General features: G+C 39.1%; 1 protein-coding gene across 11 annotated transcripts in view; it reads left to right on the top strand.

The window, feature by feature from the left end:
- The window catches only part of SLC9B1 (solute carrier family 9 member B1), a 149711-nt gene that overhangs the window by 11777 nt on the left and 120303 nt on the right, over nucleotides 1-17631 (top strand). For 5 of the 11 annotated variants that reach the window (XR_004182743.1, XM_031664387.1, XM_031664395.1 and 2 more), the window contains exons 3-5: nucleotides 2806-2872; nucleotides 6990-7034; nucleotides 7885-8012. The exons of 3 other annotated variants lie outside the window; for them this stretch is intronic. The gene's annotated coding sequence lies outside the window, so the exon portion shown is untranslated. The remainder of the gene's footprint in view (nucleotides 1-2805; nucleotides 2873-6989; nucleotides 7035-7884; nucleotides 8013-17631) is intronic. 3 more of the 11 variants (XM_031664389.1, XM_031664392.1, XM_031664388.1) reach the window with 2 other exon arrangements.

Raw genomic sequence — 17631 nt, forward strand, 5'->3', positions numbered from 1 at the left:
CTCAGAGGTGTACCCAACAGTGTGAGCTCAGTGTGAGGTGTCAGTCTGCCCCTAGTGGGGGGTGTCTCCCAGTTAGGCTACTCAGGGGTCAGGAACCCATGTGAGCGGACAATCTGTCCGTTCTCAGATCTCAAACTCCGTGCTGGGAAAATCACGACTCTCTTCAAAACTGTCAGATGGGGACATTTACATCAGCAGAGGTTTCTGCTGCCTTTTGTTTGACTATGCCCAGTCCCCAGAGGTGGAGTCTACAGAGGCAGGCAGGCCTCCTTGAGCCTCGGTGGACTCCACCCAGTTCGATCTTCCCAGCCAGTTTGTTTACCTACTTAAGCCTCTGCAATGGCGGGCACCCCTCCTCCAGCCTCGCTGCCACCTTGCAGTTAGATCTCAGACTGCTGTGCTAGCAATGAGGGTGGCTCCGTGGACATGGGACACCTGGAGCCAGGCACAGGATATAATCTCCCCGTGTGCTGTTTGCTAAGACCCTTGGTAAAGCGCAGTTTTAGGGTGGGAGTGACCAGATTTTCCAGGTGTTGTATGTCACGGTTTCCCTTGGCTAGAAAAGGGAATTCCCTTCCCCCTTGCACTTCCCAAGTGTGGCGATGCCTTGCCCTGCTTCAGCTCACGCTGCGTGCGCTGCACCCACTGTCCTGCCCCAATTGTCCAACACGCCCCAGTGAGATGAACCCTGTACCTCAGTTGGAAATGCAGAAATCACCCATCTTCTGTGTTGCTCATGCTGGGAACTGGAGGCTGGAGCTGTTCGTATTCCGCATCTTGGTGCTGATCAAGTCTGAATGCTTTTTTATAGAGTATTCTGTTGTGCATGTAGGTCTCAAATTCATTTGTTCAGAAAGATGTATACTGTGGTTGTTTTTAACATGTTAATCTTTTATCTAACCTCAAGAAGAGTTCTTTGTTTGAAAGGTAGCAATAGTTCCAAAGATTCCAAAGCAATACATACTCACAAACACAACTGTTGATGCATATGTTTTACCTAACATTAATTGATTAAGTATGTGTTAAATGCCTATTACATGTCAGCAATGCATAGCAGATAAGAGAACAGACTATGTATTTAAACACACTGGAATTCAAAATCCCAGCTTTGCCACTCTCAATGGAGGTAAAAGAGCTGCAGTCTCATTTAGAATAATTTATACTGAATTCCATATACATTATGATTTTTGAAGGAAATTTCAGTTCTTATTTATCCAGTTATTAATACTATTGTCAAATTTAATTGGCATTCCTTCTATAGAGGAGAGAGGTGAGGAATTATTTAAAAGTATTTAGCTGGGATACAAAAGTAAACCGTCCACATTTAGAAGAGTACAAATTGGCCATAAGGTTTTGCTAAATGGTCTGTGATATATAGTCACTAGAGGTCACTATTGCATAACATTTCTCCAAAAGCATAAACCCATAGTACTGTGTATGGACACACCAAGGAAAGACAAGTTGTTTATATTAAGTGATACATATGCACATACACGGTATTTAAGAAATGAAGTTCCCAAGCAGTATGTATTGCTATTCTTTTAGCCTATTTCTTAGTATGTCCCTCAGATAATAGAATCATAGACTTAAAACTGTTAAGACCCGACCAGGTGTGGTGGCTCACGCCTGTAATCCTAGTACTTTGGGAGGCCAAGGTGGACGGATCACAAGGTCAGGAGATCAAAACCATCCTGGCTAACATAGTGAAACCCGTTTCTACCAAAAATACAAAAAATTAACAGCACGCGTCTGTAGTCCCATCTGCTCGGGAGGCTGGGACAGGAGAATCACGTGAACCCAGGAGGCGGAGGTTGTAGTGAGCTGAGATCGCGCCACCACACTCCAGCCTGGGCTACAGAGCAAGGCTCCATCTCCAAAAACAAAACAAAACAAAAACAAACAAACAAAAAAACTGTTAAAGCCCTTAGATCATCTAAGATCCTCACTCCCTACCTCACTTTATAGGTTTGAAATTGAGCAAAGGGATGAAATGACAACAAATTTACTCAATATGATGTATCAGGGCCAGGTGCAGTGTCTCACGCCTGTATTCCCAGCACTTTGGAAGGCCGAGGCTGGCAGACCGTTCGAGATCAGTCTGGCTAACATGGTGAAACCCTGTCTCTTCCAAAAAATAAAAAATTTAGACGGACATGGTGACGCACGTCAGTAGTCCTAGCTATTCGGGAGGCTGAGGCAGAATCGCTTGAACCCGGGAGGCAGAGGTTGCCTTGAGCCGAGATCACACCACTGCACTCCATTCTGGGCGGTGAGACTCTGTCAAAAAAAAAAAATGTAGCAAATGAAAAACAGAGAACTTAGATTGCCCAATTCTTTTTACAATACTACACTGTGTCCATTATTAATATATAATCAAACAGACGTTCTAATAAACCAAGGTGAAAATGGAACTTCTAAATCCATCAAATTTTTTCACTATTTTAAAAGCAAAGCCTAGCAACATAACAGCAGTACAGACTTCTAATAAAAGTTTTAAATACCATAGCTTTTGCTATAAGTTGTGCAAACACTTAATTCCCATAATAGCAAGATAGGTATATGTGTGTTTATGTATGTACTTACATCTACCTCATTCCAGAAAGGATTTTAAGATGCTTATTGAAATAAGTAGAGCATAAAAATTTTTTAAACTGAGCTAATCTTTTATATGTAAGACACTGGAATATAAATCAGTAAGAAGTCTTATTTTTGTTAGTACAAAAAGCATGCCATAATTTCTAATAAACGTATGCAGTAAACTCATATTTGGCTGTCTGTCCTCAAATTTGATTCTGCTTTCCCTAGGTGTGAATATGAAGAAAAACAGATAGTACTATGCCCATTAAAAGATGATGAGATTTGGGAGGCCAAGGTAGGAGGATCACTTGAGCCCAGGAGTTTGAGACCAGCCTGGGCAACATAGGGAGACTCCGCCCCTACAAAAAAATTAACCAGACATGACATGCCTATAGTCCCAGCTACTTGGGAGACTGAGGCAGGAGGATCACTTGAGCTGGGGAGGTGGAGGTTGCAGTGAGCCATGATCACACCACCGCACTCCAGCCTGGGTGACAGAGTGTGAATTTCTCTCTCCAGGGAAAAAAAAAAAGAAAAAAAAAAAAAGGTGACAAGGTGATAAGAGATTGTAAATTATCCAAGATCATACAGCCAGTATATTTCTGATTTCAAGGCAGTTATGCATTTATAGTAATGCCAAGTTACTGTAGCATGGAATGCTTTTCCCTTTGTGTCTTATCTGATTTCTTTCAGCAGTGTTTCGTAATTCTCGTTGTAGAGATCCTTCACCTCTCTAGTTAGCTGTATTCCTAGGTATTTTATTCTTTTTGTGGTTGTTGTATATGGAATCTTGTTCTTGATTTGACTCACAGCTTGTACTTGTTGGTGTATAGAAATGCTACTGATTTTTGTACATTGATTTTGTATCCGAAATTTTTCTGTAGTTGTTTGCTGTATCTAGGAGATTTTGGGCAGAGACTATGGGGTTTTCTAGGTTTAGAATCATATCATCTACAGACAGAGATTGTTTGACTCCCTCTCTTCCTACTTGGATACCTTTTCTTTCTTTCTCTTGCCTGATTGCTCTGGCTAGAACTTCCAATATTACATTGAATAGGAGTGTTGAAAGAGGGCATCCTCAGCTTGCTCTGGTTTTCAAGGGTAATACTTCTAGCTTTTGCCTGTTCAGTGTGATGTTGGCTATGGGTTTGTCATAAATGACATTATTTTAAGATATATTCCTTCAATGCCTATTTGTTGAAGGCTTTTATTTATTTTTCTTTTTATTTTTATTTTTTATTTATTTATGTATTTTTTTTTTTTTTTTTTTTTTTGAGACAGAGTTGGGCTCAGTCGCCCGGCTGGAGTGCAGTGGCACGATCTCAGCTCACTGCAAGCTCTGCCTCCCAGGTTCACGCCATTCTCCTGCCTCAGCCTCCAGAGTAGCTGGGACTACAGGCGCCCGCCACCACAACTGGCTAATTTTTTTTGTAGTTTTAGTAGAGACGGGGTTTCACCGTTTTGGCCAGGATGGTCTTGATTTCCTGACCTCGTGATCCGCCCGTCTCGGCCTCCCAAAGTGTTGGGATTACAGATGTGAGCCACCGTGCCCGGCCTGTTGAAGGCTTTTAACATGAAGTTATGCTGAATTTTATCAAAAGCCATTTCTGCATCTATTGAGATTATTATATGGTTTTGGGGTTTAGTTCTAATTATGTGATAAATCACAATTATTGGTACATATGTTGAACAACTTTGCATCCCATGGATGAAGTCTACTTGATCGTGATGGATTAGCTTTTTCATGTGCTGCTGGATTCCATTTGCTAGTATTTTGCTGAGGATTTTTGCATCAGTGTTCATCAAGGATATTGGCCTTTTTCTTTTTTATTGTGTCTCTGCTAGGTTTGGGTATCAGGATGATGCTATCCTCATAGAATGAGTTGGGGAGTTCTTCCTCTTCAATTTTTTGGAATATTTTCGGTAGTAATCGTACCAGCTTCTCTTTATATATCTGGCAGAATTTGGATGTGAATCAATCTGGTCCTGGGCTTTTTCTAGTTGGTAAGCTTTTATTACTGATTCAATTTCAGAATTCATTATTTGTCTGTTCAGGATTGTAATTTATTCCTGGTTCAATCTTAGGAGGTTGTACATTTCCAGAAATTTACCCATTTCTTGTAGGTGTTCTAATTTGTTTGCATAGAGGTATTCGTAATAGTCTCTGAGGATTTTTTTTGTATTTCTGTGGGGTAATGTCCTTTTGTCATTTCCAATTGTGTTTATTTGGATCCTCTCTCTTTTTTTCTTTGTTAGTCTAGCCGTGGTCTTATTTATTCTTTCAAATAATCTTATTTGTTCTTATTTATAATCTTATTTATTCTTTAAATAATCTTTTTATCTTTCAAAAAAACCAACTCCTCGATTCCTTGATCTTTTTGTATTGCTTGTCATGTCCCAATTTCATTCAGTTCAGGTGTAATTTTGGTTACTTCTTTTCTTCTGCTAACCTTGGGGTTGGTTTGCTCTTGTTTTTCTATTTCCCCTAGGCGTGAGGATAGGTTGTTAATTTGAGATCTTTCTAACTTTTCTATGGGGGCATTTAGTGCTATAGACTTTTCTCTTAGCATGCTTTAGCCCTGTCTCAGAGATTCTGTTATATTGTATCTTTGTTCTCGATAGTTTCAAAGCATTTCTTAATTTCTGACTTAATTTTATTGTTTACCCAAAAGTCATTCAGGAACAGGTTTTTTAATTTCCATGTAACTCTATGGTTTTGAGAGTTCTTTTTAGTATTGATTTCTATTGTTACTGAACTGTGGTCCAAGAGTGTGGTTCAGTTTTTTTTTTTTAATTTACTGAGAATTGTTTATGGCTGATCATGTGGCCAATTTGCAGCATGTGCCATGTGCAGATGAGAATAATGTATATTCTATTGTTTGGGGGTGGCAAGTTCTGTAAAAGTCTGTTAGGTTCATTGATCAAGTGTTGAGTACAGGTCCCAAATATCTTTGTCAGTTTTCTGCCTCAGTGGTCTGTCTGGTACTGTCAACAGGATGTTTAAACTTACCACTATTTGTATGTGGTTATCTAAGTTTCTTCATAGGTCTTTAAGAACTTATTTTATGAATGTCTTTGCTTCTGTGGTGGGTGCATGTATATGTTTAGGATAGTTAGGTCTTCTTGTTGAACTGAACCCTTTACCATTATGTAATGTCCTTCTTTGTCATCTTTTTTGATTATTGTTTGTGTAAAGTCTGTTTTGTCTTAAATCAGAATAGTAGCCCCTGCTTTTTTCTGTTTTTTATTTGCTTGGTAGATTTTTCTCCATTCCTTTACTTTGAGCTTATAGTTGTCATTGCATGTGAGATGAGTCTTTTGAAAACAGTATATTGTTGGGTCTTGCTTCTTTATCCAACTTGCCATTCTTTGCCTTTTAATTGGGACATTTGGCTCATTTACATTCAGAGTTGATACTTTGATATGTGCAAATTTAATTCTGTCATCATGTTGCTAGCTGGTTATTATGCAGACTTGATTGTGTAGTTTCCGCTTTATAGTGTCAATGGTCTGTGTATTTAAGTGTTTTTGTGGTGGCTGGTAATGGTCTTTAATTTCCATGTTTAGCACTCCCTTCAGGACCTCTTGTAAGGCATGTCTGGTGGTAACAAATTCCCTTAGCGTTTGTTTGTCTGAAAGGATCTTATTTCTCCTTTGCTTATGAAGCCTCTTTTAACTAGATAAGAAATTCTTGGTTGAAATTTCTTTTCTTTAAGAATGCTGAATATAGGCCCCTCAATCTTTTCTGGCTTGTAGAATTTCTTCTGAAAGGTCCACTTTTAGCTTGATGGCGTTCCATTTGTAGGTGACCTGCCTCTTCTCTCTAGCTGCCTTTAATGCTTTTTTCTTTCATTTTGACCTTGGGGAATCTGAATACTTTGTGTCTTGGCAATAGTCATTTTATATCGTATCTCACAGGGGTTCTCTGCATTTCTTGAATTTGAATATTAGCCTCTCTAGCAAGATTGGGGGAATTTTCATGGATGATATCCTCAAATATGTTTTCCACATTACTTACTCTTTCTCCTTCTCTTTCAGGGACATAGATGAGTTGTAGATTTGTTCTCTTTACATAATCCCCTATTTCTCAGAGATGTTTATTCTTTTTGTTTATTTTTCTTTATTTTTGTCTGACAGAGTTGATTCAAAGAAATGGTCTTCAAGCTCTGAGATTATTTCCTGAGCTTGGTCTATTCTGCTGTTAATACTTGTGGTTATGTTATGAAATTCTTGTAGTAAGTTTCTCAGTTCTATCAGATCAGTTTGGTTCTCTCTTAAAATGACCATTTAATTTTTAAGTTCCTATATCATTTTATCGTATTCCTTAGAATCCTTGCATTGGGTTTCAGCTTTCTCCTGAATGTCAATATTCATTCCTGTCCATATTCTGAATTATATGTCTGTCATTTCAGCCTGGTTAAGAATCATTGCTGAGGAACAACTACAGTCATATAGAGGTAAGAAGATACTGGGGCTTCTTGAGTTGCCAGAGTTCTTGTGCTGGTTATTTCTCATCTGTGTGGGCTTATGTTCCTTCAACATTTAAGCTGTTGTCCTGTAGGTGGCTTTTTGCTTATATCTTCTTTGATGCCCTTGGGGGTTTGGTTGTGGTATAAGGTGGAATCAGTTGTCTGGCTTCATTTCTGGAAGATGTTAAGGAGTCAAGGCTCGGCTCAGCTCTCCTGGGCTAGGTGGTCTAGCTCTGGGGGTCTGAAACCAAGCCCTCAGCTCTGTTCTCTGGCCCCTCAAGGTTAGGAACCTGCTGTGCTGCAGGAGCCAAGGTGTTCCTGGTCCATTGCCACAGTACTCCAAAGGGGAATTACCCCCATTGGAGTGCTTCATTGGGATAGTGGCAAGAGGATCTTTGCTTGCTCACACATTCCAGCTGCCTCAGCAGTGCAAAAGGGTGCATGTGTGTCAGCTGGGGAGGGGCATCAGTGGGAGTAGGGCAGCAGCATTCCTAGATTGAGGTGTTTCTAGAAATATGCAACAACAAAGCAACAATAAACATATTTCAAGATAGTTTAGGATATTTATAACAGTATTTTGAGGATGATGGATCACAGATATTGAATACAAAAACAAGTAAAGAAGGAAGAGGGCAAAAATTTGAGTTAAAGGGTTCATTACACTGCACCTCCTGATGAAAGTGAAGAATAATTGGAAGGGATGAAGTGAATGCGACTGAACAAGAGAACTGAAAGAAGATGAAGTAGTATTCAGAGATGTAGATGCTTGAAATCATGATTATCAATAATAGAGCATTTCAGATGATAGAAGGTTTTAGTGTGGCCTTTCCTTTATTAGAAAGGAAGTAAAGAACTGAAGAAACAAGATAGTAGATGAATTATCCAAGTGTGCAAGATGAAAATATTACAAATATGGGGATCAAGCACCAATGTTTTTGCTGAATAATGGGAAGGGATCAAAATAAGGTAAGTAAGTAACAGTGAGTAGAAGAGGAGGAAGGTGTATTGTCAAATTATACAAGCTTCAAAGGAGCAAGGATTTTGTTTCTTTTTTATATAAGAAGTTTTAGAAATAGCAGTAGGATGTCAGAAGGAATTTTAGTGAATAAACTGCTGTTATGTAAGAAGACCATAGGGGAAGCAGTGTCCTCCTTAAAGGAAGGGCTTGGTTTCAGATAGGGCACAGAATTTGAGAGAATGCTTTGAAGAGAGGCTGAGAATATAATACAGTTTGATAATCATCTGGCAGAAGTTCCAGAGTGTTCAGTGAAAGCACTCGAGAGTTAAGGACCATGGAGAGGGCTGCTCAAAGGCAATGGAATAGCATTATTGGCATAATGCCCAAAGGTCTGAACAGCTTTGTAATTGATTTCCAATGAGCTATTTCTAAACCATTTTAGCCTTCTGTGACTTATTCACCCTTTTTTTTTCTATTTTTAAGTTTTTCTTAAGACTCTTTTTTACTTCCGAAAGAAGTTATTTGTACTAGGTCATTTTCTAAAATGGAAAAGTCAAAAAATTGTATAATTGTTTGATTTTTTCTCTTTTCTTAGTAGATCATTTAATGTTTTATAGATTTAAGTTGTTACAGCATTTTCTAAATGTTAGCCTATAAATTCTTATGAGAGCTTTAGTCTATGTCTTGCACAGAATATTTGTCACATTATATGCACTTTAGTTTTAAGAGTATGGTCTCTGGAGTCAGACTGCCTGATGGGCCCCAATTCCTTTATTTATAGTTATGTAACATTGAAGAAGTTAATTCAGCTATTCCAGTATAGGAAGGTATGGACAGTAGAAATAAACCAAGTTAGGAAATGGTAAGGTATGCCTGATATGGTTTGGCTTTGTGTCCCCACCCAAATCTCATCCTGAATTGGAATCCCCACAGACCTGTAAGCCCACATGTTGAGGGAGAGAGGTGATTGGATCATAGAAGCAGTTTTCCCCATGCTGTTCTCAAGATAGTGAGTTCTCATGAGATCTGATAATTTTATAAGCATCTGGCCTGTTCCCTTCTTGCACTTCTCTCTCCTGCCACCATGTGAAGAAGATCCTCCTCCTTTGCCTTCCACCATGATTGTAAGTTTTCTGAGGCCTCCCCAGCCATGCAGAACTGTGAGTCAATTAAACCTCTTTTATTTATAAATTACCCAGTGTTGGGCAGTTCTTTATAGCAGTGTGAAAATGGGACTAATACAGAAAATTGGTAGTGCGAAGAGTGGGGTACTGCTATAAAGATACTTGAAAATGTGGAAGTGACTTTGGAACTGGGTAACAGGTAGAGGTTGGAACAGTTTGGAGGGGTCGAAAGAATAGAGGAATATCTGAGAAAGTTTGGAACTTCCTGGAGTCTTGTTGAATGATTTTGATCAAAATGCTGGATAGTGATATGGACAATGAAGTTCAGGCTGAGGTGATCTCAAATGGAGATGGGAGCTTATTGAAACTAGACCAATGATCATGAGACTGGTGGCATTTTGCCCCTGCCCTAGAGATCTGTGGAACTTTGTACTCAAGAGAGATGATTTAGGGTATCTGGCAGGAGAAATTTCTAAGCAGCAAAGCATTCAAGAGGTGACAGACCATAAGAGTTTGGAAAATTTGTGTCCTGACCATGTAATAGAAAAGAAAAATCCATTTTCGAGGGAGAAGTTCAAGCTGCCTGCAGAAATTTGCATAAGTAATGGGGAGAATGGGGAAAATATCTGAGATCTTCATGGCAGCCCCTCCCATAACAGGTCTGGAGGCCTAGAAGGAGAAAATGGTTTTGTGGGCCAGGCCCAGGGCCTTGCTGCTTTGTGCACTCTTAGGACTTGGTTCCCTGCATCCCAGCCATGGCTAATATGAGTCAATGTACAGCTCAGGTTGTTGCTTCAAGAGGGTGCAAGCCCCAAGCCCTGGTGGCTTACACGAGGTGTTGGGCCTATGGATGCACAGAAGTCAAGAATTGAGCTTTGGAAACCTCCACCTAGATTTCAGAGGATGTATGGAAATGACTGGATGCCCAGGCAAAAGTTTGGTACAGGGGTGGAGCCTCAGGAAGAACCTCTGCTAGGGCAGTGTGGTAGGGAAAGGTGGGGTTGGAGCCCCCTACACAGGGTTCCCAGTGGGGCACTGCCTAGTGGAGCTGTGAGAAGAGGGCCATCATTCTCCAAACACCAGAATGGTAGATCCATTGACAGCTTGCACCATGCCCCTCTAATGTCTGCAGACACTCAATGCCAGCTGTGAAAGCAGCCAGGCATGGGGCTATACCCTGCCAAGCCACAGAGGCAGAGCTGCCCTAGGCCATGGGAGTCTGCCCTTTACATCAGCATGCCCTGGATGTGAGACATGGAGTCAAAGGAGATTATTTTGGAGCTTTAAGGTTTAATGACTGCCCCCACCGGATTTGGACTTGCGTGCGGCCCGTAGCCCCTTTGTTTTGACCAATTTCTCCCATCTGGAACAGGAATATTTACCCAATGCCTGTACCCCCATTGTATCTCGGAAGTAACTAACTTGCTTTTGATTTTACAGGCTCATAGGCAGAAGGAACTTGCCTTGTTTCAGATGAGACTTTGGTCTATGGACTTTTGAGTTAATGCTGAAATGAATTAAGACTCTGGGGGATTGTTGTGAAGGCATGATTGGTTTTGAAAACCTGCCTTGCCTCAGATGAAACTTTGGACTTGTACTTTTGAGTTAATGCTGGAATGAGTTAAGACTTTGGGGGGCTATTGGGAAGGCATGATTGATGTTGAAATGTATAAAGGACATGCAATTTGGGTGCACCAGGGCAGAACAATATGGTTTGGTTCTGTGTCTCCACCCAAATCTCATCTCAAATTGTAATCTCCATGTGTAGAGGTAGAGACCTGTAATCTCCATGTATGAAAGGAGGGAGGTGACTGGATCATGGGGGCAGTTTCCCTCATCCTATTCTCAAGATAGTGAATGCATTCTTATGAGATCTGATGGTTTTATAAGCATCTGGCATTTTCCCCTGCTTGCACTTCTCTCTTCTGCCACCATGTGAAGAGGGTCCTTGCTTCCCCTTCACCTTCCGCCTGATTGTAAGTTTCCTGAAGCCTCCTCAGTCACGTTGAACTGTGAGTCAATTAAACGTCTTTCCTTTTTAAATTACTCAGTCTTGGGCAGTTCTTTATAGAAGTGTGAAAACAGACTAATACAATGCCTGATATGGGAGGAATCAAGTGAGACTGCCATAATTTATCAAGGAAATCATCTAGGGTAAAATCCCTAAAGGACTATACTTGAGGAACAAGGACAAATTGAAATAAAACTGATCATTACAAAGCTATCAACTAAGCTCAATCTCTGATTTTGTTAAAGTGATTTTTCACTCCCCCTACTCCACATATTTCTTTACAAAAGAAGTAATCATCTGGAGACTGTACAATTTGTACGCAATGTCAGGCTTTCAACAAAAATTGTGAACCATAGTATTAGACAATGTTATATGACCTTAAGCCAAGATAGAAAATTGAAAAGAGAAACAGACTCAAAAGGGATCCAGATTTTTGAGTTAAAGAGGTTACAGTAACTATGATTATAAGAACTAAAAATATTAAAACTCTTAAAGGAAATATAGAAGGAAAGTTCCATGATACTGGATTTGGCAGTTTACTCCTTGGCTATGATACCAAAAGTACAGGCAACTAAAGGAAAAACAGATGAATTGGACTACGTTAACATTTAAAACTTATATGCAACAAATGACACTATCAACAGAGTGACAAGGCAACTTACAGAAAATATTTACATATTACTAATAAGATATTAATACCTACAGTATATAAAGAACTCCTACAACTCAGCAACAGAAAAAACAAACATCCCAATTTTAAAAAAGGGAAAGATGCTGGGTGCAGTAGCTCATGCCTATAATCCCAGCACTTTGAGGCTGGGAGTTTGAGACCAGCCTGAGCAACATAGCAAGACCCTGGCTGTACCCAAAAAATTTGCTGGGTGTGGATGTGTGCATCATTAGTCCTACTACTTGGGAGGCTGAGGCAGAGGATCCTTTGAGCCCAGGAGTTCAAGGCTGCAATGATCTATGTTTATGCCACTGCACTCCAGCCTGGGTGACATAATGAGACCTTGTCTCAAAAAAATAAAAATAAAAATGGGCAAAGGACTTGAAGATATATTTCTCCAAAAAAGATATATGCAAATAGTAAGCACATGAAAAGATGCTCAACCCCATTAATCATTAGGGATGTGGAAATCAAAACTATAGTAGATACCATTCACACCTATTGGGATGGCTATTACCAAAAAAACAGAAAATAACAACTTTTTGCATGCATGTAGAGAAACTGGAATCATTGTGCATTGTTGATGTCAATATAAAATGATATAGCTGCTGTGAAAAAAAAAAAACAGTATAATGATGGTTCCTCCAAAAATTGAACATAGAATTACCATATGATCCATCAATTCCATTTCTAAGTATATACCAAATAGAATTGAAAGCAGGGATTCAAACAGATATTGGCACACCTATTTTCATAGCAACATTATTCACAAGAGCCAAAAGGTCTATCAGCAGATGAATGGATAAACAAAATGTGACATATTCATATAAATGCATATTATTCAGCCTTTAAAAAGGAAGGAAATTCTGTACATGCTACAACATGTACAGAATTTTGAATAAATTTTAGATAAATTTTGAAGACATGGTAAGTGGAATAAGCAAGATACAAAAGGGTAAATATTGTATGACTTGACTCATATAAAGTACCTAGAATATTCAAATTCATAGAGACATAAAGGAGAATGGTAGCTATCAGGGGTTACAGGAGGGGAGAATGGGAAGTTATTGTTTAATTAATACATACAGAGTTTCAGTTTGAGATAATGAAAGCATTCTGGAGAGGGATGGTGGTGATGGTTGCTTAACAATGCAAATATACATAATGCCCCTGGAACTATATACTTTAAAGTAGTTAAAATGGTAAATTTTATGCATATTTACCACAGGAAAATTGCTTAAAATATTTGTGATTAGTATCAGTCAAAGTAAAAAAGATATTATTATTATCAAAGGAGTCATAGCAAGAATGACAGTTAAATTTTTTAACAGAAACTATGGGAGCCAGAATACAGTGAAACATCTTTAAAGTACTTAAAGAAAATAAACTCTAACCTATATCTAATAAGAATCACTTTCAAAAGTGAAGGTTAAATATAGATATTTTTCAGGCAAAGAAATAAGGAATTTATCACCAACAGATCTATATTAGAACAAATTCTGAAGACAGACAATACCAAGGTTAGCAATCATAGAGCAACTGTAATGGCAGGTTAAAGCCAGAAAAACAAAAGAAAAAGGGAGAAAAATGCATAAAATTTAGAGGAAGAAATAAAACTTATATTTGCTGACTATATATATATGTACTTAGAAAATCCAAACAAATCTACAGACTACTAGAATTAAGTGAATTTATCAAGGCCTGATATAAAGTGAGATGAGTGAAAATCATTTGTATTTCTGTATGCCAACAAGAAACAAATAATGAGTTTTTAAAGTTAAAATTTTTATAACCATCCAAAAAACATAAAATACCTAAAAATAAGCCTAATGAAAGACATACTGTTCTTTACATTGAAAATACAAAAAATTATTAAGATCTATAAAATCTAAATAAATGGAGAAATATACAGTGTTCAAAGATTGGAAGATTCAATATTGTTAAGATGTCAGTTCTACCCAAATTAATCTATAGATTCAATGTAACTTCGGTCAAAATTCCAGCTGTGTGTCTGTAAATTGACAACTTGGTCCTAAAATTTATATGGAAATACAAAGGATCAAAAAATCAATCCAACTCTGAAGAACAACAAAAGTGGAGAATGTACACCACCACCAGATGCCAATATCTAATATACTGGCTGGACACAATGGCTCATGCCTGTCAGCACTATGGGAGGCTGAGACGAAAGAGTTGCTTGAGCTCAGGAGTTTGAGACCAGCCTGGGCAACACAGTGAGTCTTCGTCTCTACTAAAAATTAAAAAAAAAAAAAATTGCTGGACATGATGGCTTGTGGCTATAGTCCCAGCTACTTGGGAGGCTGAGGTGGGGGGATCACTTGAGCCCAGGGGATTGAGGCTGTAGTGAGCTATTATTGTGTCACTGCACTCTAGCCTGGGTAACAGAGCAAGACCCTATATCAAAAAAAAAAAAAAAAAAAATACAAGCTCTAGCATAATGTTAGCATAAGGATAGACAAATGGGCCAGTGGAACAGGATAGAATATGAAAATAAATTCATATATATGTGATTACCTGAGTTACAAAAAAGTGACATTGCAATACAGTGAATAAAGGATGATATTTTTGATAAATTGTGCTTAGTCAATTAGATATTGATATGAGAAAAATAAATTTTGATCTCTCCCTCACACCCCATATATGAAATTCAATTCCAGATGGATCATAGACCATAGACCCATTGTTGTTCCTTTCCTATGTGAGAAACAAAACAATAATGTTTGTGGAAGAATATATAGGAGAATAAACATTTGTGACCTCAGAGTTGGCAAAGATTTATCAAACAATAAAAGCTCTAAGGATAAAGAAAGGAAAGAATAAATTGGGCCAAATTAAAGTATCTTTTAAAAACGTATCATCAGCGTAAAAAGGCAAGACACAGAGTGGGAGATGATATTGGCTCTTTGTATATCCAATAAAAGATTTATATTTTTAATACCTAAAAAGAACTCCAACAAATCAATATGAAAATGGGATCCAATACAACAAAAAAATGGACAAGAGATTTGAACACTTTACTAAAGAAGATATTCAAATGGCCAGTAAATATATGAAAAAGTGCTCATTATAGAAATGCAATTTAAATTCATAATGCAATGTCACCACAACAGTTAAAAGAAAAAAGAGACAATGCCAAAGTTGACAAAGATCTGAGTAGTATTAAAGAGTGCTTCATTTAAATTCCAGCTCTGCCACTTGCTAGTTTTTTGACTATATTGAAAGTTAAATTACTTAACTTTCCCGCTTCCATAGTTTGAACATAAAATGGGGATAATAGTAGTAAACACCTCATAGAGTTGTTGAGAGAAATGAGGAAGATGATTCATGTTAAGTGCTTAATATAGTTCAACTGGCATCAGCTATTATAATTTAATTCTTATGATAACCAATAAACTAAGCATTACTATATATTTTTTCAGATAAGGAAATTGAGGCCAATGGAGATAAATCACTTCCTACAGTTATTAAAAGATAAGAGAAGAGTTGAATACATTTCTTTCTCAGCTCAAAGTCCTTGCTTTTAGGCATACCACCTACCAATTCCACTCTTGGCAGATATATAAAGAAGGTATTGAGTGACTGCCAGTCACAAATGTTGCTTGACTCAGTCTCAAGCTGCTCTTATAGCTATTAACCTATACGTCTGTTATTCAGACCCCTTACCTAGGTTTTGAAGTTCTAATGCATAGTGTGCTTGCCTGAGTTCCAAGCCCTGCTGTCCTAATCATTATAGTTACAGATCTTAAAATATGCTGCCTACTTTCTTGATGTCTCTACTTATATGATTGTTGGTGTTATGTTTGCCTGCTCCTAGTCCATCTGCTTACTTATGTCTCAGCTTCTCCTCATTTAGGACACAGTTCAAATGTCACCTTGATCTCTATCACATGATCCTCATTTATTTTCTGCGGTACTGAAAATGTTTTTTATAGTCTTCCCCTTCCTCCTAACAAGAGTATAAGATCCATGAGAGCAGAAACCTATATTTCTGTTTTGTTTTGTTTTGTTTGGCTGCTTTACCTTCAGAGACCAGAAGAGTAGGCATTCCAAAATTAGTAAGTAAATAAATTAACTTTGTGTCCTCTCCTCAAAATTTATGTGCACTTCAGCTCAAACTTTTTAATGGCTCTAACTCCCAGCCTGTTTATTCAGAACATGACACAACTTAGGTGATTCACATACCTCCCTTGTTCTTACCAATTACCTTGTAATCTAATAGCTTATGACAAGGTAGTCATTTGATATGGTTTGGTTCTGTGTCCCCATCCAAATTTCACCTTGAATTGTAATAATCCCTATGTGTCAGGGCTGGAACCAAGTGGAGGTAACTGGATCATGGAGGTGGTTTCCCATGCTGTTCTCATGATAATGAGTGATCTGATGTGATCACAACACAAGATCTGATGATTTTATAAGTGTCTGGCATATCCCTGCTTGCACTCATTCTCTTTCCTGCCACCTTGTGAAGAGCTGCCCTCTGCAATGATTGTAAGTTTCCTGAGGCCTCCCCAGCCATGTGGAACTGTGAGTCCATTAAACCTCTTTCCTTTATAAATTACCCAGTCTTAGGTATTTCTTTGTAGTAGCATGAAAAGGGACTAATGTAAATTGGCATCCCAGAGTGGGCTGCTGTTGTAAAGATACCCAGAAATGTGGAAGCGACTTTGGAACTGGGTAACAAGCTGAGGTTGGAATAATTTGGAGGGCTCAGAAGAGACAAAGATGTGGGAAAGTTTGGAACTTCCTAGAGACTTGTTGAATGGCTTTGACCAAAATGCTGATGGTGATATGGACAATGAAGTCTAGGCTGTGGTGGTTTGAGATGCAGATGAGGAACTTCTTGGGAATTGGAGTAAAGGTCATTCTTGCTATGCTTTAGCAAAGAGACTGGTGGCATTTTGCCTCTGCCCCAGAGATCTGCAGAACTTTGAACTTGAGAGTGATGATTTAGGATATCTGGCAGAAGAAATTTCTAAGTGGCCAAGTGTTCACGAGGAAGCAGAGCATAAAAGTTTAGAAAAATTGCAGCCTGATGATGCAATACAAAAAAACAAAACAAAACAAAAAAAAACATTTTTCTGGGGAAGGAGGTAGAAATTTAAGCCTGCTGCAGAAAGTTGCATAAGTAATGAGGAGTCGAATGTTAATCACCGTGACAATGGGGAAAATATCTCTAGGGCATGTCAGAGACCTTTGTGGCAGCCCCTCCCCTCACAGGTCTGGAGATCTAGAGGGGAAAAATGGCTTTGTGGCAGGCCCAGGGCCGCCCTGCTCTATGCAGTCTTGGGACGTGGTGCCTTGTGTCTCAGCTGCTTCAGCTCTAGCTATGTCTAAAGGAGGCCAGGTACAGCTCTGGCATTGCTTCAGATGGTGCAAACCCCAAGCCTTGGCAGCTTACACGTGGTGTTAGGCTGACAGGTGCACAGAAGTCAGGAACTGAGCTTTTAGAACCTCCACCTAGATTTCAGAGGATATATAGAAATGCCTGGATATCCAGGCAGAAGTTTGCTCCAGGGATGGAGCCCTCATGGAGTTCCTCTGCTAGGGTAGTGCAAAGGGAAAATGTGGAGTTGGAGCCCCCACACAGAGACCCCACTGGGGCACTACCTGGTGGAGCTGTGAGAAGACAGCCACCATCCTCCACACCCCAGAATGGTCGATCCACCAGCAGCTTGCACCGTGTGCCTGGAAAAGCAGCAGACCCTCAATACCAGCCTGTGAAAGCACCAGAGAGTGGGACTGTAATTCTGCACAGCCACATGGGCAGAGCTGCCCAAGGCCATGGGAGCCCACCTCTTGCA

This window comes from Papio anubis, chromosome 3, assembly GCF_008728515.1.
Source record: "Papio anubis isolate 15944 chromosome 3, Panubis1.0, whole genome shotgun sequence".
Classification (NCBI taxonomy): Eukaryota; Metazoa; Chordata; class Mammalia; order Primates; family Cercopithecidae; genus Papio; species Papio anubis.